Source organism: Sus scrofa, chromosome 17, assembly GCF_054392235.1.
Source record: "Sus scrofa isolate SSC_HxYL_T2T_F1_AM1 chromosome 17, Sscrofa_HxYL_maternal_Yorkshire_Landrace_v2.0, whole genome shotgun sequence".
Classification (NCBI taxonomy): domain Eukaryota; kingdom Metazoa; phylum Chordata; class Mammalia; order Artiodactyla; family Suidae; genus Sus; species Sus scrofa.
In genome coordinates, this window is record NC_139399.1 from 21348563 (window position 1) to 21367163 (window position 18601).

An 18601-nucleotide genomic window follows, 5' to 3' on the forward strand; every position below is an offset into this window, starting at 1 on the left:
GTGGTTAGACTCGTTTCCTAATCTCACGGCACAGCTATGCGGATGATGGGGTTTGGCGTCCCAACATCATCTTCTATTTCTCATTAGTCTTAAGGTATCCAAAACACTGCAGGGATTCACCATCTGAAGTTGAAGAAACAACGATTTTAGTGCCCTGGGGATCAAAAAGGGGATAGAAAACCAGGATGGTTTGAGATTTTTTTTTTTTTTTTTTTTCAGGGCCTTTCCTTTTCAGGGAAATTGGCTTAGGACTCCAGCTTTTGTCCTCCACTAATCTCTGTTGGCTTTGATGGGTTCAGCACAGGTGACGTGGTTGTGGAAGCTGATCTTAGGGCTGGTTCTTCCAGTTGCTTTGAAGACTCATTGCCTGGTGTGTTCATCTGTGTGTGACTCCAGGGCGCACTCATCATTCTGAGGTGTCTAGCACTGCCTGGGTGGGGCAGAGGAAAGGCCATGGTACAGGGGTGGTGACATTTGAGCAGGAGGATCAGGAATGTGCCTGGAAGGATGGATGGAGAATGTGTCAGGGATCTCAGAGTGCAATAGGGAGGCCCTAAGGCCCTGCCAGAGAGTTTGGGAGAAGCCAGTGATGGTGTTTTTTTTTTAGCACAGAGGAGTGAGAGGCTTAGGTATATCCATTTTGTACTTTTAAAATTATGGGAACCAATACTCATTTTGTGGAAGATGTGGAGATGATAGTAAAGGTATAAAAAATGTAAATTGCCGGAATTCCCGTCGTGGCGCAGTGGTTAGTAAATCCGACTAGGAACCATGAGGTTGCGGGTTCCAACCCTGGCCTTGCTCAGTGAGTTAAGGATCCGGTGTTGCCGTGAGCTGTGGTGTAGGTCACAGATGCTGCTCAGATCCCGAGTTGCTGTGGCTCTGGTGTAGGCCGGTGGCAACAACTCCAATTAGACCCCTAACCTGGGAACCTCCATATGCCTCGTTGAGCAGCCCAAGAAATGGCAAAAAGACCAAAAAAAAAAAAAAAAAAAAGAAAGTAAATTGCCTCAATTTTACTACCCAGCATATAACTGCTGTTAACATTTTCATCATGTCCTGCTGATCTTTTTCTTATGGTTTTTATTAAAAAAGGCTCTGCCTGGCATCTCTCCCTGTCTTTGTTAAATAGATCATGGCAGAATCTTCTGTTGCTGGACGGATAGCTTGTTTCTTCCTATAACTAATGCTGTGGTAAGCATCCTTATAAATTATGTGTTTCTCTAGATATTCACTTAGGGTAGTGGCTCAATATGGAATGACTGTTAGAGAAGATGTGAACCATTTAAAGGCTTTTTGTACATATTTCCAAATTGCCTCTCAGAAATAATTTTCATTCCTTGAGTACCATATGAGTACTGGTTTTTGACAACTGTGGTCCACAGAGACTGTTCTTTTAATCTATTCATTCAGTCTGATGTGAGAAAAATTGTTTGTCATGGCCATTTTATTTTTTGTGTCATTGATGACTAATGAAGTTAAATAAGTATACCGGTTATTTGTATTGGGCACATTGCTTTCTCTTTTGCTGATTTTTCTATTGGCATGTTTACATTTTTAATACTGATTATAAGAGGATTTTTTAAAATTATTATTATTAAAGAAGTTGAAAGAGCTAAACTGTGGTATTCCTAAAGGATTTTTAGAAATGGTTATGCATTTTTCACAGACCTGCTACTGTGATAGCCTGGTGGGGGTTTGAGGTAGTGGGACTGCTCAGTAGGCTGTGATTAAAGGCCTGACCATGCAGTGACCAGCTGGCTACTTGTATACATTTCTGGAAGTGGGCTTTCTGGATTATCAGAAGCTTTAGCTCCTGTTTCACCAGGATAAACAAAAAGGCCTGAAATTCAGATTAGACTTTGAACCTTATTGGATTGGATCTGAGTTCCATGCTCTTTGCCTTAGTCTTCTGCCTCCCTGACTTCCTGGTACCCCTGGTCACTTTTCTTCCCCAGTGTGGCCAAATTGTCCCCAATGCAGGAAGACTGTGTGTGTCTCAGGGTGGGCTGACAGGGCCGTGGGGAGCAGTGGGGGAGCTTTTGCCTCACTCTGCACAAGTCTCAGAGGAGGTGAGAGAGGACCTGGTGACAGTGGTCCCTGAGTTCCTGGGAGCATCTCTGGTGGCATGGGTCCTGCAGGCTGCAACCAGCCTGGAGGCTGGCTACATTGGTATGAGGCCTGGGGGCACAGCACTCTTGTCCCCTGAGGCCCAGCTTAGCCCCAGCCTCCTCTGTGGGACCCTCTTGACTCTTTCACTCCATTTCTTCATCTCCCTCCCTTCTCTAGGCTTCTGTGGAAATTGTCCAAATCCTGGTTGGGTGCTCTCTCCTCAGCAGATGAAGTCTCTGGAGCTGGGCTCCTTGTCTTGGATTTCTGTAGTTCCCATGAGATGCAGTAAAGTCATGTTAATCCATTATGGGGGTTCCTGGCAGTCTGGCAAAATGGACTGCCCCAGCGGTAATAAAGAAAGCAGAGCCCGAAGGCACAACTTTCCTGTGTGACTTGGTTATAAACTCCTGGTAGCTGTCAGACTTAGCTGTTCCTAGACATCAAGGGGTCAGGAGGTCGAGTGGTGCTAAGTCAGCTATAGAGATTAGCAACTGGCCCAGCAGTCTGATCCAGGCCTGTGGTTTCAGGAGGAATTTGTTGAGCTTAGTGACTATAGTTGTGGAACAAAAAGAAAACATTGGCAGGTCAGTGTTTCTTTTTAGTATTCAAAGACCATGCTGCATTAACATATAATGTGCCTAGTTGAAAAACGTTTAGAATTTATGAAAGGAAAAAGACAGTAGAACTAAGTGGTTCTGATGCACAAAGTTTGGACATGCTGCAGAATATCAACTAAAAATGCAAACGCATAAGAAGGCTAAACTAAAAATTACTATTGTGAGGGAGGAGGAAAATTTCCCCCTCTATTCCTCTTGAGTTCTTGTGGCTGGACTGATAATGAAGACAGATTCATAGAAAAAGAAACACATTTTAATTCATGAGCATGGAGGTCCCATAGAAAGAGGACCTAAAAGGTGGCCAACATAGGCAGCTCTTACACTTTTTAGACAAACAGTCTGGAAAGAATTGATATGTCAGAGCACCTTAGGTTTTGGGTGCCCAATTAGTGAAGAATCTCAATAGAGTTTGGGCTTGGGGTCGTAAATTAAAAAAGTAATGAGGTGTTTTTATACAGGCTTCACAGCCTGAATTCCCCATCTCTGGCTCTGAGGGTGTCCTCCCTCCAGATGCAGGAGTGCACCTTTCACATGAGAGGTTTATTTCCTGCCTTTTAAAAATAACCTTTTATTTAATTTTTTTGTTTTGTCTTTTTAGGGCTGCACCTATGGTATGTGGCATTTCCCAGGCCAGGGGTCGAATTGGAGCTGCAGCTGCTGGCCTACACCACAGCCACAGCAACACCAGATGCGAGCTGTGTCTGTGACCTACACCAGAGCTCACAGCAGTACCAGATCCTTAACCCACTGAATGAGGCTGGGGATCAAACCCTCATTGTCATGGATACCAGTCAGGTTTGTTACTGCTGAGCCACGATGGGAACTCCACATTGGTGGTTTCTTAAGTAACTTTAATTCAAAATAATCAATGTCCTTGTGGCATATTTTGGGGTAGTCTGCCCTGAGCCCCAACAGTAGCATGCAGATGTCACCAGTAGCTTGGGCTGTGTGAACACAGCTCCCACTCTCCATATATCAAAGCACTGTGGTAACTTGGATTTCCTACCCTACCTGTGGAAGCCTCTGGGTAGATTTCTTCCCGCCTCACCTCTTTCTCAGGCTTCAGAATACCTACTCGGAGGGCCTTAGTACTGAGCTGTCCTATTGTCTTCCTGGAGTCAGTGCTCTGAGAACAGCTGGGGCAGATGTTTACAGCCTGTGCCCCGACATCCTTGAGCGGGCACTGAGCCTGAGGACCCTCTCGGGCTGTGCACAGTTCACTGGCTCTGTCTATTCTTGGCTCAGGCTTCCTTCAACCTTCTGAGTTGTCAACACCTGATAGAGTTCTCTGGGGGAGAGGCAGCCTGGAAATGCATTGAGGGCAGCTACACCAGCAGTCTGATAGGATACACTCTAGAATTCATATCTGAGTGCTAAAGCATGGTTATAAAGTCTGTATTATTGGGGAAGACAGCCTCCTCATTCATTAGGTCTGCACAGGCCAAAGAGCAATGGAGGTTCAGGGTGTTAAAAACAAGACAGTAGGCCCAAAATGGAGTCGCTTAAGCTCCACATCATCAAACCAAGATTTAATTACAGTTTGGCTCTCCCAGAAATGGAATCTTTTTTTGGGGGGAGGGGGGGTCCACATTCGTGGCATATGGAAGTTCCCAGGCAATGCAGGATCCTTAACTGGCGCTGCCACAGAGACAAGGCTGGATCCCTAACCTGCTGCACCACAGAAATGGAATCCTTAACCAGTCAGGAGTCACCTCATCAGCACTATTTATAAGCCGCCTGATGGACCCCTGCTATCCTTTGAAGCAAAGTAATTTTGCAATAACAAGTCTACTTTTTTGCTAGTGTAACTTCCTGTTTCTACTCCTTTCTGTCTATAAAAGTCTTTCATTTTGTGCAGCTCCTGGGAGCTCATTTCTGTCTGCTAGATTGGATGCTACCTGATTCATGATCATTGAATAAAGCTAGTAAGATCTTTAAAATGTATTTAGTTTTGAATTTTGTTTTTTAACAAATGAAACAGGGGTTCCCGTCGTGGCGCAGTGGTTAACGAATCCGACTAGGAACGGTGAGGTTGCGGGTTCGGTCCCTACCCTTGCTCAGTGGGTTAACGATCCGGCGTTGCCGTGAGCTGTGGTGTAGGTTGCAGATTCAGCTCAGATCTCATGTGGCTGTGGCTGTGGCTGTGGCATAGGCTGTTGGCTACAGCTTCGATTCATCCCCTAGCCTGGGAACTTCCATATGCTGCGGGTTCAGCCCTAAAAAAAGACAAAACAAGCAAACAAATAAACAAAACACCTTGAGCTTTTACCATATTCTAGGCAAGGAGCTCACAAGCAAACAGAGATGAATAGGGCAGTCCTTACTGTTAATGAGCTTGGTACCCAAGACACTTCTTGTATCTATCAGCCTAAGTGCTTCTGCCTTCCCCTATAAGTGAACCAGAAGGAAGGAGGCCTCAGAGAGAGCTTTTTTTTTCCCCTTTTAAAGCAATGCTCTCATTTCCTGTTTACACCAGCACCACAACCCACTTGGGAAATGGCTGCAGGGACTGTGGGAGGATGGGCGGTCATTGAGATAGAATATGAGAGATAGGATGTGATCTACTCAGCCTCTGGCCACCCTTGGATTGAAAAGAAAAAAAGAATGGAGGAGGGGGATGCCTGGGAGCTGGGCGGATCCTTGTCTGCCCAGGCTGTGGTCTTGCACAGGGGTTTGCCCTTCTGCTTTCTTGGCCCTGTTTTCAGCTTGTGAGAGAATGGTTGTCTGTGTAGATGTTTATCACGTGCTCTGAGGATGCTTATCGAATTGGGTGGCTTGGGGTGAGGCCCAGGACCCTGGAATTGCTTAAAGAAAGGTAACACCTGATGATAATCTTCAGGCTTGTTTCTTCGAGGTGTTTACTTAGTTTTTTAATCCCAGGCCCCCTGATGTCTTAACAGTAACATCAGTCACAGTATCTTTGCAATACTTCTCTATCTCCTTTTACCACTTCTTGCCTCAAGGATACCTCTCTTCACGGCCTCTCTTTCTAGCAAGGAAGAAGATGGCAGTGCCTGGGCTAATGTTCATAAAAGGATCTGCAAGGTTTAGAGAGAGTAGAGCTGGAGCTCCCTACCCCCACCCCGCCTGTAGGGGCTCTGCCTGGGTTCTGTCCTGCCCTCCCTAGCCTGGGGAAGCAGCACCCTTTGTGAGTTTCCTTGACAACCGGATGGCTAAGTTAAAAATAACCTGTGCTGGGGCTTCTGTTTGTGCGCGCGCGCGCGCGCGCGCACGCACACACACACACACACACACACGCGCGCGCGCGCGCGCGCGCGCGCGCCCTCTTGCCTGCTGTGCTCAGCTCAGTTCCTTTGGCTTTGATGGGGCCCTGGTACTTGTGTTCCAAAGCCCCTTAGGGGTCAGATCTAGATAATCCTACGGCATTGGAATCGTTAGCTGTATTCCTAATGGTAGCAAATGGGGTGTGGGTGACAATGTTAACATAAAGACTGGAAAGCTAGTGGCCCAGCTGTTCACAGAGGGTTCCAGAAAGAGAGAAGGGAGAAAGGTGGGGGAGAGAACCCCCCCAGTAAGCTCCCTTTATGGGCCACCAAAATGTGGTTCGTGCACAGGTTGGAAGGAGAATTTCCAGACTCAGAGCAGAGTGAAAAGAAAAATAAGTTTATTGAGTTAAGAAACAGTGTGCTAGTACAGCAGGACAACTTCCTGATGATCAGGGACCGCTGACTCCACACGCTTGCTTGGTTGTGTCTGCTTTTATAGCCCAGGGACAAAGGAGAGAGGAGAGGTCTTTATGCTTGCTGGTTGGTTGTGACATATAATGTCCCTGTAGGGTCTGGGTCAGGAGTGGGCCAAATACCTTTCCTAGTAGGGACAGGAAGGAGTAGGCCAGATTGCTCAGGAGGGGCTTGAGAACTCTGTAACAATTGCAGTGGGACAGAAGGGGTGATGAGGGTTTGATAATTTTTATCCTGGCCAGAGGTGGAGTTTTAACTTGTTGGAGAGGCCTTGAAGTCCCACATTCCCTCCTCTTTTTCTCAAGGGTCAAGTCTTTGGCCCCTCATGTCTAACTACCTGCCTATTTTCCTCTTTGGTGTTTGGGAACCCAGAGTTTAAGAGAAAAGGACTGACAACTCCTCTGGCTGCTTCCTGCTGCACAGGGGCATTGTAGGGCCCTGGGTTCCATCTGCCTGCTCCCTGTCAGGGTATGAAGAGGGAGGTGTGGCTCCAGGAACAATATTGGCTGCTTGTTCCAACATTGTTAGGTGTGGCATTATGGGCTAGAATCCCTGTTGAATTACCATTTGGAGACAACTTTGCTGTATTCTGGAAGAAACTAACTTAACAAGCAGATTAAAAAGTCGAGGTCAGGAGTTCCTGTCGTGGAGCAGTGGTTAACGAATCCGACTAGGAACCATGAGGTTGAGGGTTCGGTCCCTGCCCTTACTCAGTGGGTTAACGATCCGGCATTGCCGTGAGCTGTGGTGTAGGTTGCAGACGCGGCTTGGATCCTGTGTTGCTGTGGCTCTGGCGTAGGCCAGTGGCTACAGCTTCGATTAGACCCCTAGCCTGGGAACCTCCATATGCCGCGGGAGCGGCCCAAGAAATAGCAACAACAACAACAACAACAAAAAAGACAAAAGACAAAAAAAAAAAAAAAAAAAAAGTCGAGGTCAGGAGTTCCTGTTGCGGCTCAGTGGTAACAAACTTGACTAGTATCTGTGAGGACACTGGTTCCATCCCTGGCCTTGCTCAGTGGGTTAAGGATCTGGCATTGCCACTAGCTGTGATGTGGGTTACAGACTTGGCTTGGATCCAGCAATGCTGTGGCTGGGACATAGGCCAGCAGCTGTAGCTCCGATATAACCCCTAGCCTGGGAACTTGCATATGCCGAGGTATGATCCTAAAAAAGGCAAAAAAAAAAAAATAAATAAATAAAATAAAGTCAAGGGCAAAGATCAGTAAAAGAATTATTGTTAACTGGGGGCCCAAGCAGGGTAAGAACCAAGTTATGCTTGGTAACAATTTTTTAATTTTTTGTCTCTTTTTAGGGCCACACCTGTGGCATATGGAGATTCTCAGGCTAGGGTCGACTCAGAGCTGTAGCCGCCGGCCTACTCTATAGCCACAGCAACTCAGGATCTGAGCTGTGCCTTCAACCTACACCACAGCTCACGGCAACGCCAGATCCTTAACCCACTGAGCAAGGCCAGGGATTGAACCTGTGTCCTCATGGTTACTAGTCAGATTCATTTCCTCTGAGCCATGATATGGGAACTCCAACAGTTTTTATTATAGTCCAGACAGAATCAGTGCTTGGGTTATTCTGTCTGAAGGAACAGAACCAGCTGGCATGGTCATATCCTCTGTTAGCCCACTATTATTGATGTAGATGTAATGACCCCAGTTGGAGGAGTGACAACCTCAACATTTATAGACAAAATCGATTTCATTTCTTTTCAGGAGAATAAATGTGAAGCCCAGTCTGGACCTGGAATTTCCAGGAGACTTGTAGTCAGGTAGCCAGTTGAGTAGTTTTTTCTACTTAGAGAAACGTTGTAACATTTGTTGTGGTATTAACACATAATTAACACGAGCTATTGGTTATTATACATGTGTCCCCTCTTTCTGTTAATGTATAATCTAAAACAAAAAAAAAATTTTTTATTAATAGTTACAAGAGGAGACCTTGAAAATGTAAGGTTGCAGTTCCCAGCTGCCAGCTGATGCTGCTTTGAGAATGAATGGTGGTATCAAGTCTGACCAGGTTTAAGTACATAAACCTTAAGTTCCTGACAATACAAGGACTTGCCTAAAATTACTCCCACAATATTACCTAGTATTACCTTGGATGTCTGAACCATAGCTACTCCATTCTTCCTTTCTATTTCGCTTCTCTCCTTAATGGCTGAAGCAGATGCCACTGTTAATGATTTTAGTGCTTTTCTAGGTATAAGAAGATGCAAGAATTTGGGCTCAAATCCTTTACCTGAAAACATCTAACTATCTGAAGGCTGGTTTTGCCAGTTTTTCCCAGAACAGAGTGCCTTATTCCTGATTTCCATCCTGAACTCCTTTCAGGGAGTGTTGAAGTTCAGCAGCTGTAGCTGTTCAAAATTTAATCCTTGTAGAGGCAGATGACAAGTGCCAATTTCCAGTTGTCATGGCCTCCTCATGGTTATAAATTTGACCATAGTTTGGGAGGCATTTGATGTCCATTTCGTCCCATGGCGCTAGGAATGCTCATTACCAGTTCTGGTGAAGATTTCGTTGACAGGCCACTCAGTGTGCTACTACTGGACTTGGCCTTATAAACAGTAGCCAAAAATTTCTGGACCACCTGTTTTACTAGTCTCCTATGGTCTAGCAAAATATTCCCACTTGTTTCTTCTCATATCTAGACCTATGCTGTTACAATTATTATCTCATATGTGACTACGTTATTTTATCAGAGACTCAGTTATACATTTGACAATACAAGAAATAGTTTAGTAAAACAGTTAATAAAAATAATATAGTTAGCAGTATTAGTAGTCATAAATAAGAATTTAAGTCAGGAGCTTTCACCAAGTGGAGCCCAGTATATCCCCAGATCATCTGGCTTAGTCTGTTCTTTAAGGGAAATTACATACTGGATTTGTTCATAAAGCATTCACCCCAATTTCCTAGTGTTACTAGGCTGGTTATCCCTAGATGGTTTAATTGTTCCCAACATAAGGGAGTCTTTGAATTTAAATTACTGTAGTCTGTTGTTAACCACATAAATCTATCCCATAGTTGTGGAAAGTTAATTATCTCTTGGCTGAAGTCTTGCTTGTCGCTCTGATTGAGCTTGAGTCACTTTAGAAGAAAGTATGTTTATGGCCAGGGTCAGAGCAGATATTATTAATTGACCAGGTGAGGGGAATCCCACCTAGTTATATCAACAGTGGCTTGAACAGAATTATTTTTTCCAATAAATTTCCAAAGGGCCCGCTCCTAAGAGCCTTGGACAGAAGACCCCACCAAGGTAAATCAGCAGTACTAGTTGCAAGTAATTGACTACAACCCAACAATTTGGATTGATTTCTAAAATTCACATAGGATCATGGCAATAATAGGAAAACATTTGATTAAACAATTTTTTTCTTTCCAATTACCCTCATTTTTACCAGATATAGACAAATTAGGATTGTAAAATGTATATTCCAAATGGAAAACACATTTTCTAACCATTTCTTTTTCATTATTGGATTTGCCATGGAGCTGGGAAGAACCTATCGGCCATCTTGGATTTCCTATAGCCCTGACTGTTTAATTCACAGCTATTGTTTACCTGTCTTAATTCTCTGATTTAGGAGCAGACGGTTGCTATGCTGCTGGAGCATCAGGATGGCAACAATGAGGGGTTAATTTTTTTTTTTGGTAGAATTAAAATGCACTTTATATGTGCCATAATCCTGGCACATATGAAGATTTTGTTGTTTTTACCTTTCATTTGACTGTGTTTCCCCTGTAATTTGTGTGTGCGTGTGTGTCTTTTTTTTTTTTTTTTTTTTTTTTTTTCAGGGCTGCACCCACCGTACACGGAAGTTCCCAGGCTAGGGGTTGAATTGGAGCTGTAGCCACTGGCCTGTACCACAGCCTCAATGCTAGATCCAAGCCCTGTCTGTGACCTACACCACAGCTCACGGCAATCCGGATCCTTAATTCACTGAGCAAGGCCAGGGATCAAACCTATGTCCTTATGGATGCTAGTCAGATTTGTTTCTGCTGAGCCACGACAGGAACTCCTGTAATTTTTTTTTTTTTTTTTTTTTTTTTTTGCTTTTTAGGGCTGTACCCATGGCATATGGAAGTTCCCAGGCTAGGAGTCAAATTAGAGCTGCAGCTGCTGGCCTACACCACAGCCACAGCAAAGTGGGATCCGAGCCGCATCTGCGACCCACACCACAGCTCACGGCAACGCCAGATCGTTAACCCACTGAGCAAGGCCAGGGATTGAACCTGTGTCCTCATGGTTACTAGTCGAATTCATTTCTGCTGTGCCAAAACGGGAACTCCCTCCCCTGTAATTTAATCTACCAAATAATCAACAGATCTTATCTAGTGTAACCTAGGTACAATAAAGGTTATTATGCTTAATGCTGATGACTCTAAAATAAAGTCTGTATTACTTAGATCTGAAAACTTTAATACCAGGTATTAATTTAATACTGAATACTTCCCAGTTCACATGAACCTAAAATTATTTCTGGCCGATTACCTTCTGTATTTTTGAGAATTTATGTAAGCACTTAATTTCCTTTAAGCTAATTAAGTAGAGCTCTTTTACGAATTAATTTGGCAATGCCATACACCCATAACACATACAGATACGTACAAACACATAAAGCAGAGACCTCATGATTCCCATTCAAAAGTTTCAGCCAAGAATTAGGTACAGCTGTATAAAACCCATTTTTGTTTGTTCATTTGTCCTCCCACGCCCTACCCCCATTAAGGAGGTAGGGGTTGGGGAGCAGAGGGTTGAGGAGGAGACTGGTGAGATGAGGACAGGAAAGGTCAAACGGAATATCTGGTAGACAGAGGGAAGGAGGGGGATGAAGCAGTAGAGCAGCAACAGAGAGACACATGCGGCAGGAGTCCCTTAAGCCCAGATTTTGGCTGAGGGTCATGAAGGCCTGGATATAAGTTACCTTGGAGTCCTTTCCTTGTCACATTCCTTCCAATTCTTTTTTTTTTTTTTGCCTTTTCTAGGGCCGCTCCCGAGGCATATTGAGGTTCCTAGGCAGGGGTCTAATTGGAGCTGCAGCCCCTGGCCTACGCCAGAGCCACAGCAACGCGGGACCCGAGCCGCATCTGCGACCCACACCACAGCTCACGGCAATGCCAGATCCTTAACCCACTGAGCAAGGGCAGGGATCGAACCCGCAACCCCATGGTTCCCAGTCGGATTTGTTAACCACTACGCCACGACGGGAACTCCTTCCAATTCTTGAGGACACAGCCAAGGGGAGCATCTGTGGGAGGCTCCCGGGATGTACCAGAACACATTCTTAGGCTATATGCCATAGAATAGGGGTGCTGAGAGTCACTGGCTGGCAAAAAAAGCATCCCTTTTTGTCTCAGTGACGTCTCCATGTGACGAAGGCACAAAGTCCACCCGTCTCCATGGTTGCATCTGACCAGCATAGGTGGCCAGAGAAATGACCCTTGGACAGGGCGGGGGAATTCCTGGGAGCCAGCCAGGCATTAACTCACCATTAGGAGATCTGCTGGGACGTAGAAGGACTTCTCAGGATGACACAGGAGCGGTGGTGTCCTTCAAAGCCTTTCTGGGCAGAGGAAGACAGAGTGAAAGTAACAGGAAGAGAGTAGGCTGGGGATTCTACCTTGTAGTCCTATCAGGGAGGTGGTGGCCAAGGAACAGTGGGCTCTGTGTTTTGCTTTAACCACTATGTGCCTCACATTGCACGGAAGTTGTCTTAATGCGGAGCAGATGCTCTGATAGCCTGGTCCGTTCCATGACCCCCTTATCCTTGCATGGGAGTCTTCAAGCGGCAGACTGCCCTGATGGCTTTATTGCCTGACCCGTGCCCATGCATTTTAGTTGGCTTGGTCCTCAGCCGAGAGGAAATAGAAAAGAGGAACTTTCACCTGTTTGGGTGGCAGTTACTAAGGCATAGTGAGCATTCAGAACACACCAGAGTGTAACCCTGGCCAGAGTTCTTCAGTTGCTTCTATAGCTACTCACCTGTTCACAGAGGGTTCCAGAAAGAGAGAAGGGAGAAAGGTGGGGGAGAGAACCCCCCCAGTAAGCTCCCTTTATGGGCCACCAAAATGTGGTGGTTCGTGCACAGGTTGGAAGGAGAATTTCCAGACTCAGAGCAGAGTGAAAAGAAAAATAAGTTTATTGAGATAAGAAGAAATGCTGCTAGTGCATCAGGACAACTTCCTGATGATCAGGGACCGCTGACTCCACACGCTTGCTTGGTTGTGTCTGTTTTTATAGCTCAGGGACAAAAGAGAGAGGAGAGGTCTCTATGCTTGCTGGTTGGTTGGGATCATATAATTCCCCTATAGGGGTGGGGTGAGGCATGGGCCAAATACCTTTCCTAGTAGGGACAGGAAGGAGTAGGCCAGATTGCTCAGGAGGGGCTTGAGAACTCTGAAACACTTGTAGTGGGACAGAAGGGGTGATGAGGGTTTGATAATTTTTATCCTGGCCAGAGGCTTTTTGAGTTTATCTCGTTGGAGAGACCTTGAAGTTCCACAGAGGGGAAAGTGCATGCAACCAAGCACAGAATTTTGCCTCCAGTCTTGAGAGGCAGATGTCACCATGAAGGATTTTACTGCTTTTCTAGATATGAGGAGATAAAAGAATTGGGCTCATAAAATCTCCTGAAATTATCTAACTATTTGAAGGCCTGTTCTGCCACTTTTCCAGCGCACAAAACACCTTGCTCCCAGTCTCCTTTTGGGGGCTCCTTTTGGGGGCATTGAGAGTCGGCAGCTGCAGTGGCTCATAATTCAGTCCGTGTAGAGGCAGATGGCAAGGGCTAATTCTCCATTTTACAGGGCTCCCCCATAGTCATAAATTTGACCATAGTTTTGGGAGGCATTTCATGACCAATTCGTCCTGTGGTGCTAGAGAAGCTCATCCAAGGTCTGGCGAAGATTTCACTGATAGTCCACACGATGTGCTATTACTGGACTAGGCCTTATTAACAGTAAGTAGCCAAAAGTCTCTGGACCACCTGTCTTACTAGTCTGTTATGGTTGAGGAAAATATTCTCTCTTGTTGCATCTTCCCGTATCTAGAGTTACACTATTACAGTCATTAATCTGGTAAAGAATTAGTATTTGATCAATTTCTTCAAGTCCCCTGGTCATCATTTTTTTTTTTTTTTTTTTTTTTTGCCATTTCTTGGGCCGCTCCCGCGGCATATGGAGGTTCCCAGGCTAGGGGTCTAATAGGAGCTGTAGCTGCCAGCCTACGCCACAGCCACAGCAACGTGCGATCTGAGCCGCGTCTGTGACCTACACCACAGCTCACGGCAACACCAGATCCTTAACCCACTGAGCAAGGGCAGGGATCGAACCCACAACCTCATGGTTCTTAGTCGGATTCATTAACCACTGCGCCACGACGGGAACTAGTCATCATTTTTGTTGGAGGCTCAGTTACACATTTGGAAATACAAGAAACAATTTTGTAAAACAGGCAAAATATAAACAATATAGCTAATAACATTAACAGAGTTATAAGTAAATATTTAAGCCAAGCACTTCCTATGCCAAACCAGTTTTAGAAGGTGTCAAGAATAGGGAGCCAGGGGAGTTCCCTTTGTGGTGCAATGGAAACGAATCAGACTAGTATCTATGAGGATTCGGGATTGATCCCTGGCCTCGCTCAGTGAGCTGTGGTGTGGGTTGCAGATGCGGCTCATATCTCATGTTGCTATGACTGTGGTGTAGGCTGGCAGCTGCAGCTCTGATTCGACCCCCAGCCTGGGAGCTTCCATATGCCATGAGTGAGGCCCTAAAAAGCAAAAAAAAAAAAAAGAAAACCTGTCACTTTTAAAGCAGCATAGAGACCTCACAATTCAGTAGGCTAATAACCTGGTTACTATCATTTAAAGTCTTTTGTTCAGTGAATTTCATTAAGGCCTGGTATGGCTTATTACACCCTCTAATCCTATTGAAGGTACAAAAATAGCCGCTAAATTAAGTACTAGCAAAATGCATATCTCTTGACCCATCAGGTTCATATGGTAGATTGGTTGGGATCTTTCCTTTTTTTTTCCCCTCCTTTTTACAGCCTCACTTGCAGCATATGGAAGTTCCTGGGCTAGAGGTTGAATCAGAGCTGCAGCTGCCAGCCTCTGCTACAGCCACAGCAACTCTGGATCTGAGCTGCATTTGCAAACTATGCTGCAGCTTGTGGCAATGCCGGATCCTTAAGCCACTGAGGCCAGGGATTGAACCTGCATCCTCACAGAGACTATTGCGGGTTCTTAATCACAATGGGAACTCTGGGGTCATCTTTAAATTGTTACATATATTCCTTGAACCAAGGGAATCCTAGAGTACATCCTCCTATCCATATTGGTAGAAGCCAAAGCCATAAATCAGTACCGCAAACCCAGTGAGTTCCATTAGGTGCAACCCAGTGATTCTCCTGTTGTCTGACCCAGTCTATTCCATACCAATCACTATTTCTAAGGGTAATAAAATGTAGGCATTGTTCATAAGGCACCCAGTCTAGTTTCCTAATGTTGCTAGGCTGATCATTATTAGTATGATTTAATTGTTCCCAACATAGGGGAGCCTTTAAACTTAAATGGCTATAGCCTAGTGTTAATCATATAAATTCATCCCACAGTTGTGGAAGGTTCCCCTCTAATAAGATGGAGGTTATGTATGATTTTTGATTAAAACTTAGCTCATTGTTCTGACTGAATTTGACCCTAAAAGAAATTCATATTTATGATCAGAATCATAGCAGGTATTATTAATTGGCCAGATGAGAAAATCCCACCTAGTAATGAAATGAATTTCCTACAGGCTATCCAATCAGAGCTTTGGAAGGAAGAAACCCACCAAGGTAACCCAGAAGTACTAGACCCAGAAGTACTGTGAATCCATTGTCACAGGCCCAACAATTGGATTTTAAAAAAAATTAGTATAGGATCATGCCCACGATAGAAAAACATTTGCTTTGTATGCAGAAGTTCAGGAAATCAAGAAAACACTGTAAATCATCATACGAACCAGGTCCAGCACCTTGGGCCAGCTGTCTTCTGATGTGTTCTTTTCCTGGTGCAGTTTCTCTATGTGAGCATTGTTTTAAGATGATTTTGAGGTCAGCAGCCCTCTCTATAGACAAGTCTGGTACAGGTTCTTTTTTAAAGTGGGAAATATGAATCCAAGAGTCAGTTTCCTTTAGTTTTGCTGCACATGAGCTAGTTAAGAGTACTGGGTGAGGGCCTTTTCATCTGGCTTGGAAATAGTCCTTTATGTCTTTTCCCAGTATGTATAATGCCCTGGTTGCAGGTCCTGGGGCATATGATCATCCAAAGGTATATTACTGAGATAAGCTTTAGAAACAAGCTTAAAATGTCCTTGTAGAAGCTCAGTTAAACCTGGCACCTGTATAACATAATAGCAAAGAACTTTCTGGGAATTGAGTCTCAGTGTAATTCTAATCTCTACAGAATTAGATTAACAGATTAAAGGTGTCCATTGAAACATCTCTTTCTCTTTAAAATTATTCTTATCTGTATCAAATATAGCCAAACTAAGACTAATTTGTTTGCAAATTAAGTCTAATCTCAGTATACTTGGCTTCATGATAAATATGATTGGTTATATAGACTTTTCTAAAAAAAATGGCTTTGCTAGAACTTTTTTAAAATTTAATTTTATATTTATTAGAGTATATTTGATTAACAGTGTTGTCAATTTCTGCTGTATAGCATAGTGACCGAGTCATACGTCTCTCTATATATACTTTCTTTTTCTCGTACTATCTTCCATCATGTTCTGCCCCAAGAGATTGGATATAGATCCCTGTGCTATACAGTAGGACCTCATTACTTAGCCATTCTAAATGTAAGAGTTTGCATCTATTAACCCCAAACTCCCAAGTCCATCCTACTTCCTCCTCCCTTCCCCTTGGCAACCACAGGTCTGTTCTTCAAGTCCATGAGTTTCTTTTCTGTGGAAAGGTTCATTTGTGCCATGTATTAGATTCCAGATATAAGTGATATCATATGGTATTTGTCTTTCTCTTTCTATTTCACTTGTATGAGAATCTCTAATTCCATCCACGTTTCCGCAAATGGCATTATTATTATTATTATTTTTTTTTTTTGGTCTTTTTTCCTTTTCTAGGCCCACTCCCACGGCATAAGGAGATTCCCAGGCTGGGGGTCTAATCGGAGCCTTAGCCGTCGGCCTACGCCAGAGCCACAGCAATGCGGGATCCGAGCCGCGTCACAACCTACACCACAGCTCGCGGCAATGCCGGATCCTTAACCCACTGAGCAAGGCCAGGGATTGAACCCACAACCTCATGGTTCCTAGTTGGATTTGTTAACCACTGTGCCACAACGGGAACTCCAAAATTTTTTTTTGGCTGCATCCATGGCATGTGGAAGTTCCTGGGCCAGGGATCGAACCTGCACCACAGCAGAGACCCAAGCCACTGCAGTGACTACTTAACCCTCTACGCCACAGGAGAACTCCTAATTTTGTTTTTTTTCATGGCTGAAAGTATTCCATTGTGCATAAGTACCACATCTTCTTAATCCATTCATCTGTCAGTGGACATTTGGGTTGTTTCTATGTCTTGGCTATTGTGAATAGTGAGTGCTGCAATGAACATAGGGGTGCATGTATCTTTTTGAATCATAGTTTTGTCCAGATATGTGCCCAGGAGTGGGATTGCTGGATCATATGGTAGTTCTGTATTTAGTTTTCTGAGGAACCTCCATACTGTTTTCCATAGTGGTTATACCAGTGTACACTCCCACCTGCAGTGTAGGAGGGTTCCCTTTTCTCTACACCCTCTCCAGCATTTGTTATTTGTATGCTTATTAATGATGGCCATTCTGACCAGTATGAGGTGGTACCTCATTGTAGTTTTGATTTGCATTTGTCTAATAATTAGTGAGGTTGAGCATTTTTTCATGTGCCTACTGGCTATCTCATGTCTTCTTTGGAGAAATATCTATTTAGGTCTTCTGCCCATTTTTTGATTGAGTTTTTGTTGTTGTTGTTTAGTTGTGTGAGTTGTTTGTATATTTGGGAGATTAGGCCCTTGTAGGTCGCATCTTTTGCCAAGATTTTCTCCCATTCTGTGGGTTATCTTTTCATGTTTTTAATGGTTTCTTTTGCTGTGCAAAAGCGTTTGTGTTTAATTAGGTCCCATTAATTTATTTTTGTTTTTATTGTCATTCTAGGAGGTGGATCAAACAAGATGTTGCTGTGATTTATGTCAAAGAGTATTCTTTTTTTTTTGGTCTTTTCTAGGGCCACTTCTGCAGCATATGGAGGTTCCCAGGCTAGGGGTTGAATTGGAGCTGTAGCTGCTGGCCTATGCCAGAGCCACAGCAAAGCAGGATCCGAGCCGCATCTGCAACCTACACCGCAGCTCACGGCAACGCCAGATCCTTAACCCACTGAGTGAGGCCAGGGATCGAACCCACAACCTCATGGTTCCTGGTCGGATTCGTTAACCACTGAGCCACGATGGAAACTCCTTAAAGAGTATTCTTGTCTATGTTTTCCTCTAGGAGCTTATATATCTGGCCTTACTTTTAGGTGTTTAATCCATTTTGAGTTTACTTTTGTGTATGGTGTTAGTGTTCTAATTTTTACATGTAGGTGTCTAGTTTTCCTAGCACCACTTATTGAAGAGTATCTTTCCTCCATTGTGTATTCTTGCTTCGTCATAGATTAGTTGACCATAGGTGCTTGGATTTATTTCTGGGCTTTCATATAAATGCAGAAAAAGCTCCTGACAAAATTCAACTCCCATTTCTGATAAAAGTTCTTCAGAAAGTAGTGGGCATAGAGGGAACCTACCTCAACATCATGAAATCCATATATGCCAAACTCACAGCTAACATCATTCTCAATGGTGAAAAATTGAAAGTATTCTTCTCTAAGATCAGGAACAAGACAAGGATGTCTACTTTCACCACTGTTACTCAACATAGTTTTGGAAGTCCTAGCTACAGCAATCAGAGAAGAAAGAAATAAAAGGAATTCAAATTGGAAAAGAAGTGAACTATCACTGTTTGCAGATAACATGATACTATATCTGGAAAAATCCTAAAGATACTACCAGAAAACTGTTTTTAGTTTTTTTATCTTTTCTAGGGTCGCACCCATGGCATATGGAGGTTCCCAGGCTAGG

At 44.1% G+C, this 18601-nt stretch overlaps 1 protein-coding gene and 1 long non-coding RNA gene across 2 annotated transcripts in view; both read left to right on the plus strand.

Moving 5' to 3' along the window:
* The window catches only part of CDS2 (CDP-diacylglycerol synthase 2), a 61650-nt gene that overhangs the window by 21311 nt on the left and 21738 nt on the right, over positions 1–18601 (plus strand). The window lies entirely within an intron of this gene.
* LOC146395166 (uncharacterized) lies at positions 12014–18446 on the plus strand. Its single transcript, XR_014832782.1, has 2 exons — positions 12014–13181; positions 14155–18446. It is a non-coding gene; the product is annotated as an uncharacterized LOC146395166 (long non-coding RNA).